At 52.3% G+C, this 18,157-nt stretch overlaps 1 protein-coding gene across 2 annotated transcripts in view; it reads right to left on the reverse strand.

The window, feature by feature from the left end:
• The window catches only part of SLC24A3 (solute carrier family 24 member 3), a 124,337-nt gene extending 106,536 nt beyond the window's left edge, over window positions 1-17,801 (reverse strand). For both annotated transcript variants that reach the window (XM_017837419.1, XM_017837418.1), the window contains exon 1: window positions 17,768-17,801. The gene's annotated coding sequence lies outside the window, so the exon portion shown is untranslated. The remainder of the gene's footprint in view (window positions 1-17,767) is intronic.
• Window positions 17,802-18,157: the final 356 nt, after the last annotated feature.

Consider the following 18,157-nt stretch of genomic DNA (forward strand, 5'->3'; position numbering starts at 1 on the left):
ACATCAAGATTTTAACCTTGCTAACAAGGACACTTCATGACACATAACAAGAGTCCCTGTGGTGTGGTGGAGGCAGCTCGAGGGCTGCCCTGTGGCACGAGCTGTGCTCTCACCCACCTGTCCAGAAAACAACTCAGAAAGCTGGACTGGTGTGGAATTTGGCAGATTCAGTCAAAGAGGAGCTGACTCTCTGCAGTTTAACCCCTCACACGTGGCTGCCTACACAGCAGGGACCTCACCTGTCCCACTGGACATGGGGCACCATGGATTTGGCCTGGCAGCATCTCTCCCTGCTTCAGGTGCTGGCACAAGGCACGAGTACCAGGGACATCACCTTGGCCGTAGCATCCCACAGCAGGGCTGTCAGGAACCCAGGCCACAACCACGGCCAAACTCTTCTTCCCAAGGAAAAGTTATAAAAAGAAAGCCAACAGCTTTCTTTCTCAAGTGCAGTTATTCAGGATTGGATGACTTTTAACGGGAAACGCAACAAAGACTTTTTCATTTCCTCAGCAGAGGTAAAGACTGCTAAACACCCCGCATTAGCTACACTGCCATTTTGGGCAGGCCAGATTGAACACTTCTACTTAATGTTCTAGCTGCTGGCTTTGCACTGAAATACTGTGACAGCCTCTAAAACTTTGCTACAATAAAGAATTTTTCCAAAGTGCTGCACCATAGCCTATTTCAAAGTGAATGAATTATTTTTTTTAAGCACTGAACGTTGCCACAAGGTATTTTCCACAACTCCAATTACCCAGCACCAGTTTTACATTACACACTCGGAACCCGGGTTCTGGAGAGCTTCACTTGCGCTTCCTCACAGAGATGTTCCCTTGGACAAGCAGAACATGAGTCACTTTTCCCTGTATTTGTGCCTGCTCTGCATTTCGTAACAGCAATAAGACAATGCGGACGGTGCGTTTCCAGGGGCCGCATCTCTCTACATGAGACGGGGAGCACACGAGCCTGTGTTTGCTGGGAACTCCTGTCCCTGCCAAGCTGGGGTGGCAGTCTGGTGAGAACAGCCTCTCCAGCAACATTGCTGATCTGTTCCACTTACGATCAAGAAAATGAAATAGAGTGGAAAGAAGAACTGATCGGATTGCTCAGAACTCCTGAAAACGCTCTGTGTGTGACCCAGATCTCCACGTGGGAACTCAGGAGCTCCTTACGCTACTCCAGATGGCTCTAAGCTGGAGTTTACAACTTTCAGCACTGCAGAAACACAGCCAAACACATCCTGGGTGTGCTTCCCAGCACGAAGAACACTACAGAGCTATACTACATCCCCACGTGCCCCAACTGCACTCCGATCTCACAAGCGCGTTTATTTTCAGCATCAAGGCACGGGAACCCCAACAAGCCAGAAGAGCATCAGGACCTTGGAGCAGACATCACGTTTGTCCCCAGGGGGACACACTGGGGACAAAGCAGACATCAGGTTTGTCCCCAGGGGGACACACTGGGGACAAAGCAGGTTGGCGTGGAGCTGGGGGTGCCCCTGCCCTCCCACAGGACAGACAGCACAGGAGGCCTTGGCACAGCTGGGTAGCACACCCAAGCCAGCCAAGGGAGACCAGAGCACCCAAACCCACTGCTGGGAGAGGCACAGAGACTCACTGACCACAGGGCAGGGCTCGGCCCAACAATGCTGAGGGGCAGAAAGGCAGCCAAGAGGGGAGGTGCTCATGGAGCAGCAAAAGCAACGGGCTGGGGGCTGGCCCAGTCAAGGGGACAGCCCTGTCCCCACTGCCATTCCCTGGCATACTGCACTGCTGCACAGGGCTCCACAGAGCTGGCAGGTATCCTCAGCTCTCACTCACAATAAACTACTTTCTATGCAAACTGCTGGCTGGAGCCAAAAACAGCACAGCTTTTCCGAAATATGCTTGCCCTTCCTCCTCTCTCGTCTGTCCCTTTTATCTATTGTTTTCATGGTGGCAGCTTTGGATTTTGGAGGGCTGGTTTCACAACCAGCTGAATTATCTCCCTCTCCCTGAAATTTTCTACAGTTAAAACAACAGGGAGGTATTTCAGAGAAAGAAAAAAGCTGGAACAAGCAAGCACAAGCTTCCACGTTAGGCTACCACAGAGGGGGGGAGCAGTGGTGTGGTGGCCTTAAGACAGAACAGGTGAATCCTCTTAGAAGAGCAAGACTCAGCTAAATTAACTGCAGCATCTCCCCACAGCTCTGTCCCTTTGGCCACTGGCCCCGGACCAGCCAGCCCCTGCACACAGGTGTTTCTCCTACCACCATCAGACCTGCTGCAGACCATCACCACATCATCTGAGCTCAGGACTGCACAAGCATTAAGCAACAGCCATAGGTAGATTATCTTTCTTCATAGACTGATTTGGGAGATGCTTTCATTTCTAAATCAGCAGCAGCAGCAAACACCACAAATAGAGTATCCTCAGGGGGAAAAACGACAACAACAACAAAAACCACCCAGAAATCCTACACCTGGCTTTGACAAGCAGCCTGCTCCTTCCATCTGATTTCAAAGCTGTATTTCCACACGTGCCAACCCAAAGGGAAAGGCGCAGAAGGGCAGGGAAAGCACACTGCCCATGTTAATACCTGCCAATGCCTGTACAACACGAGTGGGACACAGAGGCCAAGCTGAGGCACTCACCAAACAGGGCAAGGTCCCTGCACCAAAGACCCCTCACCACATACCCTCCCAGGTATTTACTATGTGACCACCAGCAGAAAAAAAACTCACCTGCAGCCCCCACAAAACCCCAGACACAGTTACATCCCAAACACTTAGTCTGTCACAGAAGTAACTGTAGCCTCACTTAGAGATCCAGCCTGGTCCTAGAGGAGGATAACAGACCTGAAGGAGTGAACCACAAGTCCTCCTGTTGCCCTACCAGCGACCACACAGTCAGTCTCTGTCCAAACCAACTCTCTTCTCTGCCAGTTTGAAGACCCCTTCAGAGGCATCAGAGCGCCTGACTGCCTGAGCCCAGAGCCCTGTCCCAGCCTCAAACACACCACACATATCACAAATGCTGCCTCTGTAGCCCCTGTCCCTCATGGACACCCTCAGAGGAGGCAGAAGGCAGATACCCACTTAAGAACAACACAACCTCCACGCTCCTGTGCACTTACCACCTTGGCAGCAGGTCCTCCTCACAGAGCCTCACATGGCTCCCTCACACCTCCAGAGAGGAGCTCACCAGCTCCCTCCTAAAGCACACTGAGCCCACCAAGGGCCCCAGGAAGTCTTTGCCCCTCCCAGCCTAACAAGCCCCAGCTGAGTGCTGCTCACAGCCCAGCTGCAGCCAGGAGGGCAGGGCACACTCCAAAGGTCCAACAGCTCTCACAGCAATAGCTAAAATGTGACTTTGGGCTTTTTTAACTCTGAAAAGCTACCTACCATCTGAAAAAGTGAAGTTGCCACATGCATTCTGCTGGGGTCTGCCTCTGCTCCCCCCCGCAGGCAAAGAAAACTTCAAGGTCAGGCAGCGCCTGGTAGAAATGCACTCATGGCTCATCAGGCTCCAGGTGAAGTCCATAAAGCACTTGATTGTTCATTACCAGTTTGTGCAGAAACTTATGTTTTCTTTATTATTCATATCAGGTTGTCCATTTAATTGACCATTCCCTTCTACTTGATTTACACCTAAGTGCAAAAGGAACTGTACAGCACCTTGTAAAAAAACCACCACTTTTTACATCTCCCTAACATGCCCCCTGTGACTCGGCCCCGCTCTAAACTAAACAGGGGTTTTCTCATGATAATCTTTTCATTTCTTTAATAACTTCCCTAGTTTTTCTGCGGACGTACCTCTGTGACTCTGCTCAAACCACAGGTGATTCTCCAGGTGACAGTTTCCCACTGATCTGTACAACAGCACTGAGTATTTTTAGCCCGATTCTCTGCTCTGGTTTCTCAGGGGTATCTCACTCTCCGCTGGCACTCCCAACTCATTGACATTGCACCTGGCACAAGTGGAAGGTCTGGACGCCGTTGATATGATCTCTGCTGCTTGGCAGCCAGGACTGCCCGGCGTGATTTCCACGGCGCCCTGGCACAGCACACCCTCCCTGAGAGATGCTGCCTGTTCCTTCTGCCCTGTGACATTCCGAACATAAAGCTGTTTCCTAATTTCAGCCAGTAAACACTGCTTTTGTCCCCTCCTGCTTCTGTGGCTGTGACAGAGGAGAATTGCAGGGGTAGCTGGAGCAGCATCCTTCACATCACTCTGCTCTAGATGTCAGCACTTCCCCCTCCCACCACCCCCGGCTAATAAATAGAAAAGACATTTTCAGAGGCATAAAAGGAAGATGGGCAGCAAATCCCCCTCCCCAACATGTCTTCGGGGCAGCTCCTCTCCCTGACCAACCTCCTTCCCAAACACCTCTCTCTGCTCCCTGTGAGGGATGCCAGCAATCCCCAAGCACATCCAGACTCCCTGCTCCTTCCTTTTCCTGCATTTCCCCAGACCCTCCCTTCCCGGAGAAGGCCGGGTTCACAGCAGGAACAGTGTGCCACAGGTGGCTGTGCCACAAGTCACCCGGCTCATCTCAGCCTGCCCGAGCAAACTCAAGCATCACAATTTTCCTTCTTCGTGGTAGACAGCAAAGAAAACAATTAGCAGCAATGAATTAAAAATAACCTAAAACTGATTTTCCATCAGTAACAGTGCTACTTTTTATACAGTTCCAAGATCCTGTGGCTGCTCAAACCTGGAAATCATGACCCTACAAGGCTGAAAAAGCAGTACCTGAGAGCCTCACTGTTACCAGACAGACCCTTGTTTCTTGGAGGGCTTGGGTAGCATGTTACAAAAAGAGTGTAATTCTCTGGAGAAGACATTTACCTTTTAAAAAGCAGTGAAAAACAAGTTCTATTCCAAACTCACATGACAAGGGCAAATACCTGAGGTTTGTCTGGGGGGGTTTGTGCTCAGGAGCTGAACAGTCACTGGTCCTTCCCCCACATTTATATATTTCTCTCCTAATTTTGGGCTGACAGAGTAGGAGAAAAGACGGTTTTGGGTCAGATGAAATGTTTTAATCAACCTGGAATAAAGTCTTTTATTTTGGTTTGGTTTGCCCTCTTTTACACTTTCAGCTAAATATAATTCTGCAGAATTAAATTTAGTCCGAGAGTATCATAAAGGCGTGCTGGGAAAAGAAACATAGCAGTTCTTCCCCCTTCCCCCCCCCAAAAACAAAAAGAGAAACCATGAGTTTTTCCCAGTTAAATTCTAAAACGTATGAAATGCGACACCCTCGTGCACAGCAAACACAGAGCTCCCAGGGACTGCAGCTGGAACAGGCCTGCTGGGTGCTCTGAGCACCGAAAATAAGCCACCCCTTCCAGGAAAGAAAGAAAGAAAAGGAAAAAAGACTGTCATAAGCCCTGGCTCCCAGTTTGGTATCTCTGATTATAGGGAAGCTGTCACAAAAGAGAGGGTTTTTCATGCTTTTCTCCACAAAAGATAAAGAAAAAAATGGAACTTGCAAAAAAATAAACAAGCACGAGGGAAAAAGGAGCTTTTGTGTCCAATTTCAGTACAAACATGTTTTTCAAGTTAAAAAGACTATTTCTCCTGTCTCTTTGCCTTACAACTCTTTTCCCCTTGTGTTTCCCTGCAACAACAGTACATAAATCTGTAACTAGTATTTGTTTAATCGTTGTTATTTACTGCTTCTACAGCGCTGCAAACGCGCACTCTGAGCACAGAGACGAGGTCTCGGCCCCAGACGAGACACCAGCTCTGATATTTAACCCCACTGTGCAGTACCAAGCCCGGATCTACTCCCTGAGAGCACCCCTAACATGATGTGACATTCAGGGAAAGCCACTGATAGCCAGGCAGGGACGCAGGAAGCAGGGAAAGCCCACCGAGGGCTCGGGAGGGCCTGCGGGAGCACCCGCCAGGCCTGGCGGCCCTCACAGGCCAGCGCTGAGGCGTCTCCTCTGCCCACCTGCCGCCCTGGCGCGGCAGAACTGCAGTACCAGAACAGGGATTAAAGCACAATGAAATGGGAGTGTGCAGGAGCTGGGCACCATGAACGAGCAGTGAGGGTTAAAAGCGTGAGTCCAGGGCCTTCGGAGTGGGGGCCATTCCCCTTTTCCTGTACCTGTCAGGAGAACACGCTCAAGGGCAGCTGCTGGCCTCGGAACTGATGCTGTGCCCTCCTCCCCAGGAAACCGAATTCCCGGCGCTAATGCAGCTCTTTGGTTCCCAGTGCCCGGGGCACCGGAGAGCAAGAGCCCCAGCAAGATGCTTCAGATGTTCCATGGTGCTTGTGGTCCTTCACCCAACCCTGTTCCCTACCACTGGCCTGCAAACGGATCTGCTCTGGAGCGGCCATAAGTCAGCCACAGGCAAAAGGGCTCCAAGAGAGGAGAAAGCATCCATCAGGTGTCCTCGTGGAAAGCCTGCTTCTACAAACCCAACAGAAGCACGAGGCTTCCTACGCTCCTAGATCAGCAAACGAGCAAAGCAGAAGCACCAAGAAATCTTCCAGGTGCTATTGGCATCTCCTATCAACCCCCAACGCTAACCCTTCCCACCAGCTCTCCAGGCACCAAACCTGTCCTTGGGTGACCATGAACGGTGCCTACCAAGGGTCCCCACACTGCACCCAGGTCTCTGCCCTCGCTCAGACTGATCTGTGTTGCTAAGCCAGGTTGAAAATTACCTTAGTCACAAAGAGTGTTTTCCCTATGGTACCCACTTAATTAAATATTGAAAGAGCTATTACCTTTCAGGGATGCCTGTGCACAGGCTGTGTCCATTATTTATAACATAATGTATTCATTATGCATTTTATCTCATGCTCCTATCTGCTGATCTCAGAACAGGCCCTTAAACACAATTTTAAGCAATTAATCCTACCTTAATTACAGACAAATATATATAGAAGCCTCAGGACATCTCTGCCTTATATTTATTAGAAGTAAGTAAACATATCTAGAAATAAATCTGGTACTCAGGAAAGAGGAGGATAAAGCCCAGCAGCCACGGGAATCACAAACCAGAGCCAGGCATGTTTCAATCAGCCAGGGTGAAAGTTCCAGCTTCAGCTACCTGGAAAAAGTCAGTCACGTCCTGCTGCAGGTTCCCTCCCACAACAGGATCTGCTAACAAACCACACCACCTCCGCTCCTCCCTTACACACTGATGGCCCAAACCAAGGCTTAACACACCAAAACACCCGGGGTTCTCCTGCCTCCCGTGGTCCTCCCGGCCTCAGCCACCGGCACAGCCATTCTCCCAGTCAACAGGTGTCACTACTGAGCTGTCCCAGGTTGTCCCTGGTCCTTCCCTCCAGCTGAGAGCTCGTCCCTCATCTCTGCAGATGGATCTGGCTGTGGAGCTCAAGCTCACATGGGGTGCCAGCCCCAGCTCCCCCGGGCAGGATGCACTTAGGGACAGAGGGATGTCACAGGACAGGGAGTGCACAGCCACTGTCCTGCTCCTTCCACTCGGCTTTGTACCCTCTGGGTCCCTTCTCCCAGTCCCACGTGAGGAAATCAGCCGTGGGACTCCCTCTAGCAAGAACCAACTGCTCAGCCTTGCATCTCTCTGCTGCAGACCCTGAATTTTAATTTAACTCCCATTCTCTCTCCCATACCCAAACCATCATGATGGCAACTGAAAAAGCTTTTCAAGGGCTCGGGGAAAAAAGAAGAAAAGGGGAAAAAAAAAAGCAAAGCATCTCTACACACATGGAGGAAGTACTTCATAAATGACCACAGACGAATAGAGAAAACTATCAAAACCAATTCTTGGCTTCAGCAGATTTTAGACTGGCCCTTACCAGGGGGACACTAGCACACGAGCCTGCTGAAGGTTTTCAAGGGCTTCTGTACTAAAGCTTGACTGAACTTTGTAGAGACTCCTTTTCAGACCCCTAAAAAGGCAGTCTGTCCCTACAAGTAGATGACTTGGATGCAATTTCTGTCCAAACTGCTAACTACACTCTTACTTTTTCCACCTGGGGAATGTTCCCTACCTGCTGGAAAAGACAGTCACAAAGGCAACCTGAGCACAAACAGGTACCAGTCCCGAGTAGCACAGCAGCACTTCTGCCCCTCTCCTCTGAGAAATGAGCCTGGCCTGGAACGTCATAAAGTGTATAAAGGAAATAAATTATGCTATAGAGGGAAAAAAACCTTTCTATTTTTAACCAGAGATCCTGGCACAAAAGGATAGTGCTCTACATCATACCAGAATCAAGAGTTTGATGCTGTCTTTTCTTTATAAGGCTTTAAGACAGGCAGACCCCCCAAGAAGTGGTAAGCAATTTTTTATTTACCCTGTAGTGAGACTCTGAAGACCCGGGTTTAATTCACTGCTCTGCTATTAGCCCGTGAGGTGACCTTGGACAAGTTGTTCTGTCCAGATTCTCAGCTGGTGTCAGCTGGCACCGTGCCACCACAGTCAATTTAAACAATTTGAGACGCCAGCCCCAGCGTCCTCGGGTGCTCAGCCTCCCTCTCCCAAACAGCCCTGCCACCCGCACACGGCCCCACGCCTCGGGTGCTTCGGAGCCACGCACCCGAGGGACACATAGTGGGGTCAGGAGAACTCGTGCTTCCCCTGGAAAAATACATGGCTTTCACTAAAATGAAACAAAAAGCCTTGGGTTTTTTTTTTTGTTTTTTTTTTAATAGCCTTACGGTCAGGGCTTTAAAAATACTGCTGTGCTCTGGTGAGACCCCACCTGGAGTACTGCATCCAGCTCTGGGGCTACCAACATCAGAAGGACGTGGACCTCTTGGAGCGAGTCCAGAGGAGGCAACAAAGATGCTCAGAGGCCCGGAGCACCTCTGCTATGGAGACAGGCACTCCTGCAACCTCCCTTTGGATCATTTCTTAACTCAAGAGGCTTTTACATTACTCAGTTACCTTCTCGGAAAACTCATCCACTTCTGAACAAGCTTGATTTTCTGCCTCCTCCAATTTAGTGCAAGAATAAATCCAAAGAACACGAAACTCAATTTATTTTACTTTGTCAGCAGTCAGCAGCAAAATTAACTTGAGGGGGTTTTTAAGCACTGCCTCTTCTCCCCCTCCCTCCCCTCTAATGCCTCTGCTTCCTGAGAAGCCCACAGCCAGCAGCACTGTGCTGGGAGCACCACCCATGGAACCTGCTGAACGAGCGCACTGTGAACAAGCAAGCTGTATCTGACAGGTCACTGCGTTGGAAAGGAGCTCTTTGGGACAAGGATTCGTCCCAGCTTGGTTTTCACGAGGCCCGTGAGGACCCTGGCACCAGCCAGTGCACTCGGTACTGCAGCAGGATGGTCCCTGCCCACAGAGACCCAGGATGTGAAACCTGTGCCCCGTCAAAAGATGTGACCCACGGTGCCCTACGCTGGTTCCACCCAGGGGCTGGTCCACCCAGCTGTCCAGCAGCCTACATCCCAGAAAGGACTTCATTCCGCCCATCAGTGAGACCTCTCCTGGCTGTACAGTTCAGCAGGGCTGTTGTCCTCCACAGGGCTCTACAGCATCCTCTGCCCCAAGCCCCACCACAGCACCGGGCACCCTCCTGCAGGGAAGAGAGTGGAACCCATGTGTCAAGTAGGATCACAGCCAGAATCCCCACCAGCTCCCAAACTGCATGGCACTCACTGACCACAAAAGCAGGTCACTCAACAGCTCTTTTCTGCTTGCCACCACCCTGGGAGTTGCACATCACATGTACCTACTCTTTTTTAACAACAGAACTCCATTGCAATGGGCCTTTTTGTACACGTCATGGTGCATAACCTCAAATGGCACAGCTTATGCTCTGCTTTCCCTAAAATGAACTGCTGCACTGTGTCAGTGTATGCAACATTCATTTACAAGAGTTTCTTTCTGTCCCATTCTCTCAACAAAATACAAATCAACTACACTGAGAACTGCAGGGTAGGTCTTCTCAGAGGAGAAAGCAATGTCCATGTAAGGCTCGTTTCTCCTCCTGCTTTATGTTACAGGATGTTCTGGCCATCTTAGGGAAAAAAAACAGTTGAGTCTATCTCTGAATGAGGATTACTTTAACAGCAGACCCTTCAGTTGTTTGTAGCTCAGTTAGCACGTTTTTGGCTTGCATATCAAAAAGATTCTTTTCCTGGGCTTTAGCAGGCTCTTTCCCAGTGGAGCTATCAAAACCTGCTTGCAGTTCTGGTTGGATAGGTGATGCCTGCTGCTGGAGCAAATGCTGAGGATGAGCCTTGGCATACCAACGTTCCCCTTAGAGGAGCTCGCTCAGCAACATCAAAACACGTCTTTCTCCTCTTCCAGCACTGCAACAGATGAGATACACTGTGCTGAGGGCAGCAGGACACCCTGGCTATGCACTTCAACCCCTCAGCCACCATGGGGCCACAGGAGCTTCCCGGGGCTGATCCATAAGGACACGTCAGAACACTCTGGACCGGTGCAAAAACCCATCTGCAGACCTGAGCTCCATGTGAGTCTGACACTCCTGTGCCAGAAGAATCCCAGGCACCTCTCTCGTACCTCAGTTTCCCTTTAGGCTCAGCCCTTACAGTTCGAGGCCATGCTTATTTGCCTCATTTCCTCCAACAAGACCACAGGCTGAAGAGTGGCTTGAGTGACGAAGGACCTGGTTAACCTCGTACACACACGAGCCCAGGTGAACTCAGGCCCAGCACTTCCCATGCCGCAGGTTAAGCCCTGGTCCCTGGCCTAGCTGCCTGTGGGCACACAGACACAGCTCTGAGCCAAAGCACCGCACGCGCGACTGCAGGTACAGCGAGGTCAGGCTGACGAAACCCATGCCTCCAGACCCCTTCTCACACCCCTTTGTGCGTAACAGTGGGTTTTCTCTATGAAAGGTATGTCCCCTTCTCAACACATGCTCACATCCACCAGCACATCACCCGTGCCCCGGGCAGCCTGCAGAGCTGAGCGAGAGGGCAGCGCAGGGCAGGAGGTACAGCTGGAGACACAGTCCCACTCCCCTCTCCCCTGGGCCTGTGGGACATTTCCAGGTCCCCATCAGGACCTGGAGACCATCTGCTTCCCACAGGCACGGCTTATAGGCAGATGACATTCCATGTTTGCCAAAAGAGTCCATAAAAGGCAAATAAAGTCCCAGCAAGTACTGTCCCACACGGCCCTCTCCCTGGACACCACATCTGGACTCCTCTTCAATGCTTCCCTTTTTCCAGAAGAACAAGACCCAGGACTTCTCCCTGGAGCCCTTGGTACAGTGCTCCTAGTCTCAGGGATACCATAAAAAAAAATCTCAGCTTAAACATCTCCAGTCCACATCAAGCTCCTGATTTTAATCCAGCCTGGAGTCATCTCCAGATACTGTGGGCTCGTATTCGTCAGCTCTTGTTGCTGGATAACATCCCATCCTGCTCCCTTTCCTTCTTTAGAAATATCATCACTTCCAGTCTTCTCAGCCCGCTCCTAAAGAAAAGCCCAGCATCTAGAGATTTTTAAAACTGAGCATTTTGCTGAGATCCAGCCACACTACAGTACAAACACACTGACTTGCACCTCTTTCCTGTCTTGCAGATGTGCAGATGCTCCTTCGAGGTACTTGGCTCTGCTGCCGAAGCGATGGAGGCCTCACCACCCTGGCAAATCCTCCAGTACAGCGGGCTCATCCCAAGGCCATCCCCCTAACAAGGCAGCTCCACCACTATCATTTCCAAGCTGACAAAATCAGGTCTCAGTCTCGCTGACTGCTGTGGAGACCTGACCTTCTGCGGCAGATGATGCAAGAAAAGACAGCGCCAGGAGACAAGAGAGAAGGAGATGGAACTGTCCCCAAGGGGTTTCTAGTAGCTAACTGCAAACACCCCGTCAGGATGCCCTTGGCAGTAAATAACACAAGGACAGGCTGCTCAGGGCTGGAGGAGTCCAGCAGTCCAGCAAGGATCCCACAGGGAGGAGAGGTAGAAAACCTGCATCCCTTCAGGCTCAGCCAAGAACTCATTCATGAGCTGCAAATTACACACATTTACCACTTCGTTTTCAAAGGCTTTCCCTTTGATGCTGTGAGTAATGCAAACCAGCCACCAAGATTTACTCACCGTGTGACCCTTTTCTCCTGAGAGCATGTCTACAGGACACGATGATTATTACAGTGGCAGGGCTACAAACACCTGGGCATGCCCAACTGCTTCTTCCCATAAAGCCACAGCAGCGGAAAAAAATTAGGATGAGGTTACCAATGGCTCTTGGCATCAGTCTGACTTGACTCGTGGTAATAGCCAAGGTAAAACCCGGAGCAGAACAAAGCCTCTGAACATCTCCAGTGCTTTCTAAAATCCCAAGCCTAAAGACTGCTCTAGAGAAGGGCGAGGAAGACAAGGCTGGAAAAGGGTAAAACCCCCTTTTATTAAAAAAAAAAAAAAATGCACTGCTGCAGCTCAACTTCCTGGCTGTGGGCTGTGACAAGCAGGGGGGAGAGCACGGCCATGCCAGCACGGAGCAGCTCCACCACTGTGCCCGCCCGCAGGGGCTGCCATGAGCTGCTGCACTGGCTACCAAGCAAGGGTGTAACAAGGTGCATCCCTCAGGCTCTGCACTCAAGGAACCCCACGTGGATTTCGTTCCAAAACACAGAACTCCAAGGTTTCCGGGGACAGGTTTCATGAAACCCAGCTCTTTCCTTCAAGTTTTATCTTAGGGAAGGCTCTATGAAAACTAAATTTTTTATACTTCCTTGTGGACAAGAGAGCTAGAAAGGGTAACTTAAATTACTCCAAAGGAACAAAAACCAGAAAAAAACCCACATTTATTTTTCTAGCCACCATAAAGTTGCCATCAATTTAAAAAAGAACAGAGACAAAATAAAGCAGAGTGCCCTCGGACAGCCTAATACCTATAAGCAGGTCAGCTCCAGGGCTGAGAGGAGTTTTCCAAACTGCAGGGCTGACTGCTGAGCTCCTAAATGACCCTCTCCCACCCCAGGACAGGTTTTTTTCCCCACAGTCTCCCTCCCAGGAGCCTACAGACACAAGTACCCGCCACATGAATATATGAGAGGTCCAGCCACGCCTTTTGAGGATCTCTGACCAAAAATGGGCCAAATGACCAGCCTGCCTCCTCTAAGTACGGACCATTTAAGACTAGCAGCACGAGGGAACCACTGAAAAAGGGTTGGGACAGAACCAACAAACCATGCCCACCTCACCACGAGCTCTGCTGTTCTGACCACAGCCACCACCCAAGGGCTCTCTGGTTTGTTAATGCCCTTCACCGAGTCATTTTAGTGTGCTAATTTGGCAGAAACCCCCCTGTATTTATCCTGGGCTAGCTTCCTGCTGGGTTAGCTTGCTGAGGAGGCTCAGCTAAGGGCCACTGCCACGCCAGAGCACAAGCCACGGATAGGGCAGGACTGAACCCGGACAGCTCAATCAGCTGAGGCAGGTGTGGAGCACAAACCCACACGGAATAACAGCTGTTGGGGCTTTCTGCTCCTCCCCCTCCCACAGCCTTGTGTTCACTGTGTTGTGAGCAGCTGGGGTGGCCAGCATCCCTCTGCTCCCATGTCCTGCTGGAGCCAGAGCTCCTGAGCATCCTGCATCCACGTCCCAAGCACCAGGCTCCTGTGGTTCCAGGTGGTGTGCCAGAGTCTACCTCAGGCACCCAACTTTGGGAAATCAGCCAGCCCGGCGTGCAGCCCGGCACTGCCCTAACGTTTTAATCCAGTGGACTCCAAACAGGAGCGGAGATCTGGACGTTTCTAAGGCAGTTCTTCAGGGAGACCCTGCAGCTGGCCCAGACCCACAGCCAGTTGTACAAGCCCTGCTCTGCGGGTGCCCGAAGCAGATGCTGACAGCCAAGCTCAGCTTTAAGCAGGTTCCCCCACGTCCCCCCAAGCACTGCCGTGTGCCCCATCCCTGCCACCCCCCGAGCTGCTCGGCTCAAGAGCTCAGTCCCACTCGGCTGTTGGTACAGGACCTTGAACAAGTACTAAATAAATGAACAAGTCATTTCCTGCAAGGCCAAACAAGTTCCCTGCCAAAGAGGTCACATACCACACTCTGGCCTGATGCCTCTCCCGAGTTTATGAGGGTAAATTCCCACATCCAGGGGTCCAACGATTACAGCATTACATCTGGGCTAGGATTACTCGCACTGGAGCTTGGATTACGCTCTGCTGGAGAGGTGAGGAAAACAACTGCTTTTGTGCTTTCATTGCATGACCTCTAAAGTTCGGTTTGGGTTTCTTGGTTTGCACAAACTAAAACATTCAAATGAAATCAGGGAGTTTTCACTTAACTCCCAGCCAGAGGACCAGGATCTGTCACACCAAGGTTCTTCAACGTTATTTTGGCAGTAAGGAGATCTGTAAGGAAAAGCCCTCTGAGGCAGGGCCCGTGACAAAGCGGTCAGGAGGAAACAGCCTACGTGGCTCATTCCAGTCCTGTGAGCTCCTCCAGCCAGCACAGGGGTGCAAGGCAGACATGCCAGGATCTTTGCTCTCATCTCCCACCACGCCATCCAGGATCGCTTAGAGGCTTTCTGTGAATGTGTTCTCGTGACACAGATGCTCTCAACCCTCCACAGGCCACAAGGACCAGGCAATTATCAGTCCTGTGAAAGCAGCCTGAGCTTTGGATTTGGGGTAATTCTCAGAGCCAGTCAAAATGCAGGCCTTGCTCCACCCCTCTGAATACTTCACTCCCAATCAAGTTAAAACAAGACTTATAAGCAACCCAAATCTTCCATGCTTGAATCACACAGGCAACTCCATGTGCTTGGATGTGCCCATCCCCATGAGTAAGGCCTGCAGAATCGGACCCAGCTTTCCCTTACCCTCCTGCCAAAAACATAGGAACACAGAAAGAAGAAAAGAAAAACCCACTGACTGATGCCCCTGCTATTTTTGCTGTCTGACAGCAAACTGGTAAAAGGCCTGACTCAGAAGCCTCTCTTGAAAAACCTGAATCATTACTATTTGAGAGATGGTCTCATGTAATGAAGTCTCCACTCCTCCCTCTCTTTAGAAGAGAGAATTTGAGTCAGACTGATGGGGGGGGACAAAGAAGGAAAAAAATGAAGCAAGAAAAAAAAAAAGAACTTCATGCTTCCTTTGGCTCTTTCTGCAAGGATGGCAGGGTCACTCAGTCCAGCAGTTGGCAGCTGGACCTGGGGTCTGTAGGGCTGTGTTTGATCTCAGTTACACCTCTCAGTTACCAGTGTGACTCCCTTAACATGAGAGCATAACCACAGACTTACACTGCCTGGAAGAGAGAAAGAGGCATTCCAGCTGCATGTTCACTGCCCGGATGAACTATGGGAACTTGGATTTCTTCTTAATATGCACTGTATCTATTTCTGAAAACCTGAGCCTTGTAGAATACAGAGATCATTGGAATGAGCCTCATATAAACATTATAATGTTTTAACACTTTGTTATTACGCATCATTTAGCATCAGGAGATCTCAAAGCCACTTAGACAAAGAGCCTCCTTTTCGAGACCCAGCCAAACGAGACACGGAGAGATTAAGTCCCTCAGAAAAGCAGTGGGAGGCACCACAACAGAAACCCAGAGCTTGTGCCCTGTCCCCGAGAGTTGCTCACTCCAGATGGTTCATCAATTAAATCACTGTGGTTACCTGCCTCTTCAGAAGGGCTCTAGCCTGTTTCCTGCAGGGAGATGCAGTACACACACTTCACAAAGGAGGCTCTGGCACCTCACACCCCTCTGCACACACAGGTCACCACTGACCTGAAAAGCCATGCTCCTCCAGATCCAGGCCACGGCCAGCCAGTGCCTGAGGGGAGGGGGACTGACTAAGAAAACCAGCAGCATTAAAAACGACAATGTATCATCCTAAAAGGTGATTCAAGCCTGGGGTTACCGAGCTGGATCACACCTCCACACGAAGGCTCTCCAGGAGCAGCAGCCACTCCAGCACCTCCACTGCAGCCCAGCAAAGCCCACGCCCGGCCTGACACTGTGGGTCCCTCTGGCAGCAAGGGCACGAGGGAGCCGTGCCAGCCGTGCCAGCCCCACACACCACGAGTGCCCCAAACGGCACAGGAACACCGCCCCGGAGCGCAGGGATGGAGGGGCCACTCCACACCACAGCACTGCAGTCCAGTCAAAAGTTTGTGCTGGATCTCAAACCCCGCATTTTTATGCGGGAAAAATACTGAAATCGATAAAGAGAAGCACACCTTTGCACCTCCCGCCCACAAATGCCAGAGAGCATCAGGCTGTAGGCGAGGCTCCCCAGAGAGCCTGGTCACTTTGGGGCCGTGCAGAGCCAGCAGAGGCAGTGGGCACTGTGGAAAATTTCCACCTGTAAAATGATTCTTCTCCTTGTCACTGCCAGCTCTGCATGGCTGCAGGCACGCAGGGTGCAGGGTCTATTGTGCCATTTCTCACCTCTCAGACTAATTTTAAGCAAACTCTGATCACAACATGAGATGGGCTCCCAAACTGAAGCAAAACAGCGAGAGCTCTGACACAAGTTTGCAGCACCAGCTGGGAAACGTTTGGGCAGCTCAAGCAGAGCACAGACAAATGCACCTGTGGCACTGCCATTTACAGCCAACGGAGCTCCCTTTGCATCAGCAGGGACCCTAAAACACAGGAGGGGAATCCACACTGCCCTTCAGGGAGAGGAGTGCACTCTGCCCCTTCTAAAACAGGCCTCAAATTTACCATGTCATCTACAGTTTTTCACGTGGCAAAGGCAAGCAGCATGCAGCCAGTCTGCTCTGCTGGAGATGGATCATGACAGAAAGGGGGAAGAGAACACAGATCTGGCGCACACCTTCGAACCAGCAGCCCTGATGTTTAGGTAAAGGAAGGATGGACACCGGTGTCACACATCCACGTCTACCATACAGGCAGACTTAAACATAATTCAGTACATGCATACACTCCTGCTTACTTACAACGATGCTCATGTCTTTCCTGGCCTTAGTCCTCGGAAGGAATCACCACTTTTGAGAGAAAAAGCTTAAGTTTTAGAAGACATGTACAAAAAAAAAAAAAAGACAATTAGATTAATTTGAGGGCATTCAAGTCCTGAGCCTTAAAAAACCATCCGAACATCGTTACACTACACCAGAAACACTGCGCTCAAGCCTTAGCTGGTGTTTGTGCTCTTCCCTAAACATCAGAGCATTCCTCACACCATGCTGGACACCGTGAAACCCTTTAGACGCGTCTGTTTATTTAAAAAGCAAATTCGAGTCACGGAGGGGTACGCTCTCCTTCGCTTAAAGGAAAATAAGCCGTGGCTAAATTCTGCTTAACACTCAAAGAGCTGCGAAGCGAAACGCGGAGCGGTCCCGATCGCCCCGCGCGCGGCCGGTGCCCGGCGGGCAGGGGACACCCGGACCGAGGGCAGGGGACACCCGGACCGAGGGCAGGGGACACCCGGACCGAGGGCACGGTCCCGCCGCCCCGGCCTCGCCCCCGGGACCCCGCTCCGACCGCCCCGAGCCCTCCGCGCCCCCGAGCCCACGGCCGCCGGGCGGGCCCCGCTCCGCCCCGCCGAGCTCCGACCTCCGGCAACTTGCGCTCCCCTCCGCCCGCGGAGCCGCCGCGCCCCCGGCGCACAACGCCCCGGCCCGGCCGGGCCCCGGCGCGGACCCCCGGCGAGGGCAGCCCCGGCTGCCCCGGCCCCCGCTCCCTGCCTCCGCAGCCCGGCTCCCCCGGCCCCGGCGGCCCGGCCGCGCTGCCGCCCCCCGGCGCGGCCCCGCTCTCCCGGCCCCGCTCTCCCGGCCCCGCTCTCCCGGCCCCGCTCTCCCGGCCCCGCACCGCCGGCCCCGCTCTCCCGGCCCCGCACTCACCGCCGCGCGCGGCCGCGCCGCCGGCCAGCAGCAGGGCCAGGGCGGCCAGCACGCCCAGCTGCCCCCGCAGCAGCTCCCCTCGCCCCCGCCGCCGCCGCAGCCGCCGCCGCTCCACCGCCGGGGCGCCCATCGCGGCCGCTCCGCTGCGCTCCGACCGCTCCCCGCGCCGCGCCGAGCCCCGCCGGGCTCCGCAGCACCGCCCCCGACCGCCCCGCACCGACCGCCCCTGCACGGGCGGGACGGGGCGGGGACGGCCGGGCTGGGGGGCACTGCCGTCAGCCCACTGCTCGCTGCTCTCAACCCACTGCCACTGCCCACTGCCCCCAGCCCACTGCTCGCTGCTCTCAACCCACTGCCACTGCCCACTGCCCCCAGCCCACTGCTCGCTGC

Source organism: Lepidothrix coronata, unplaced genomic scaffold, assembly GCF_001604755.1.
Source record: "Lepidothrix coronata isolate B3197 unplaced genomic scaffold, Lepidothrix_coronata-1.0 Scaffold304, whole genome shotgun sequence".
Taxonomy (NCBI): Eukaryota; Metazoa; Chordata; class Aves; order Passeriformes; family Pipridae; genus Lepidothrix; species Lepidothrix coronata.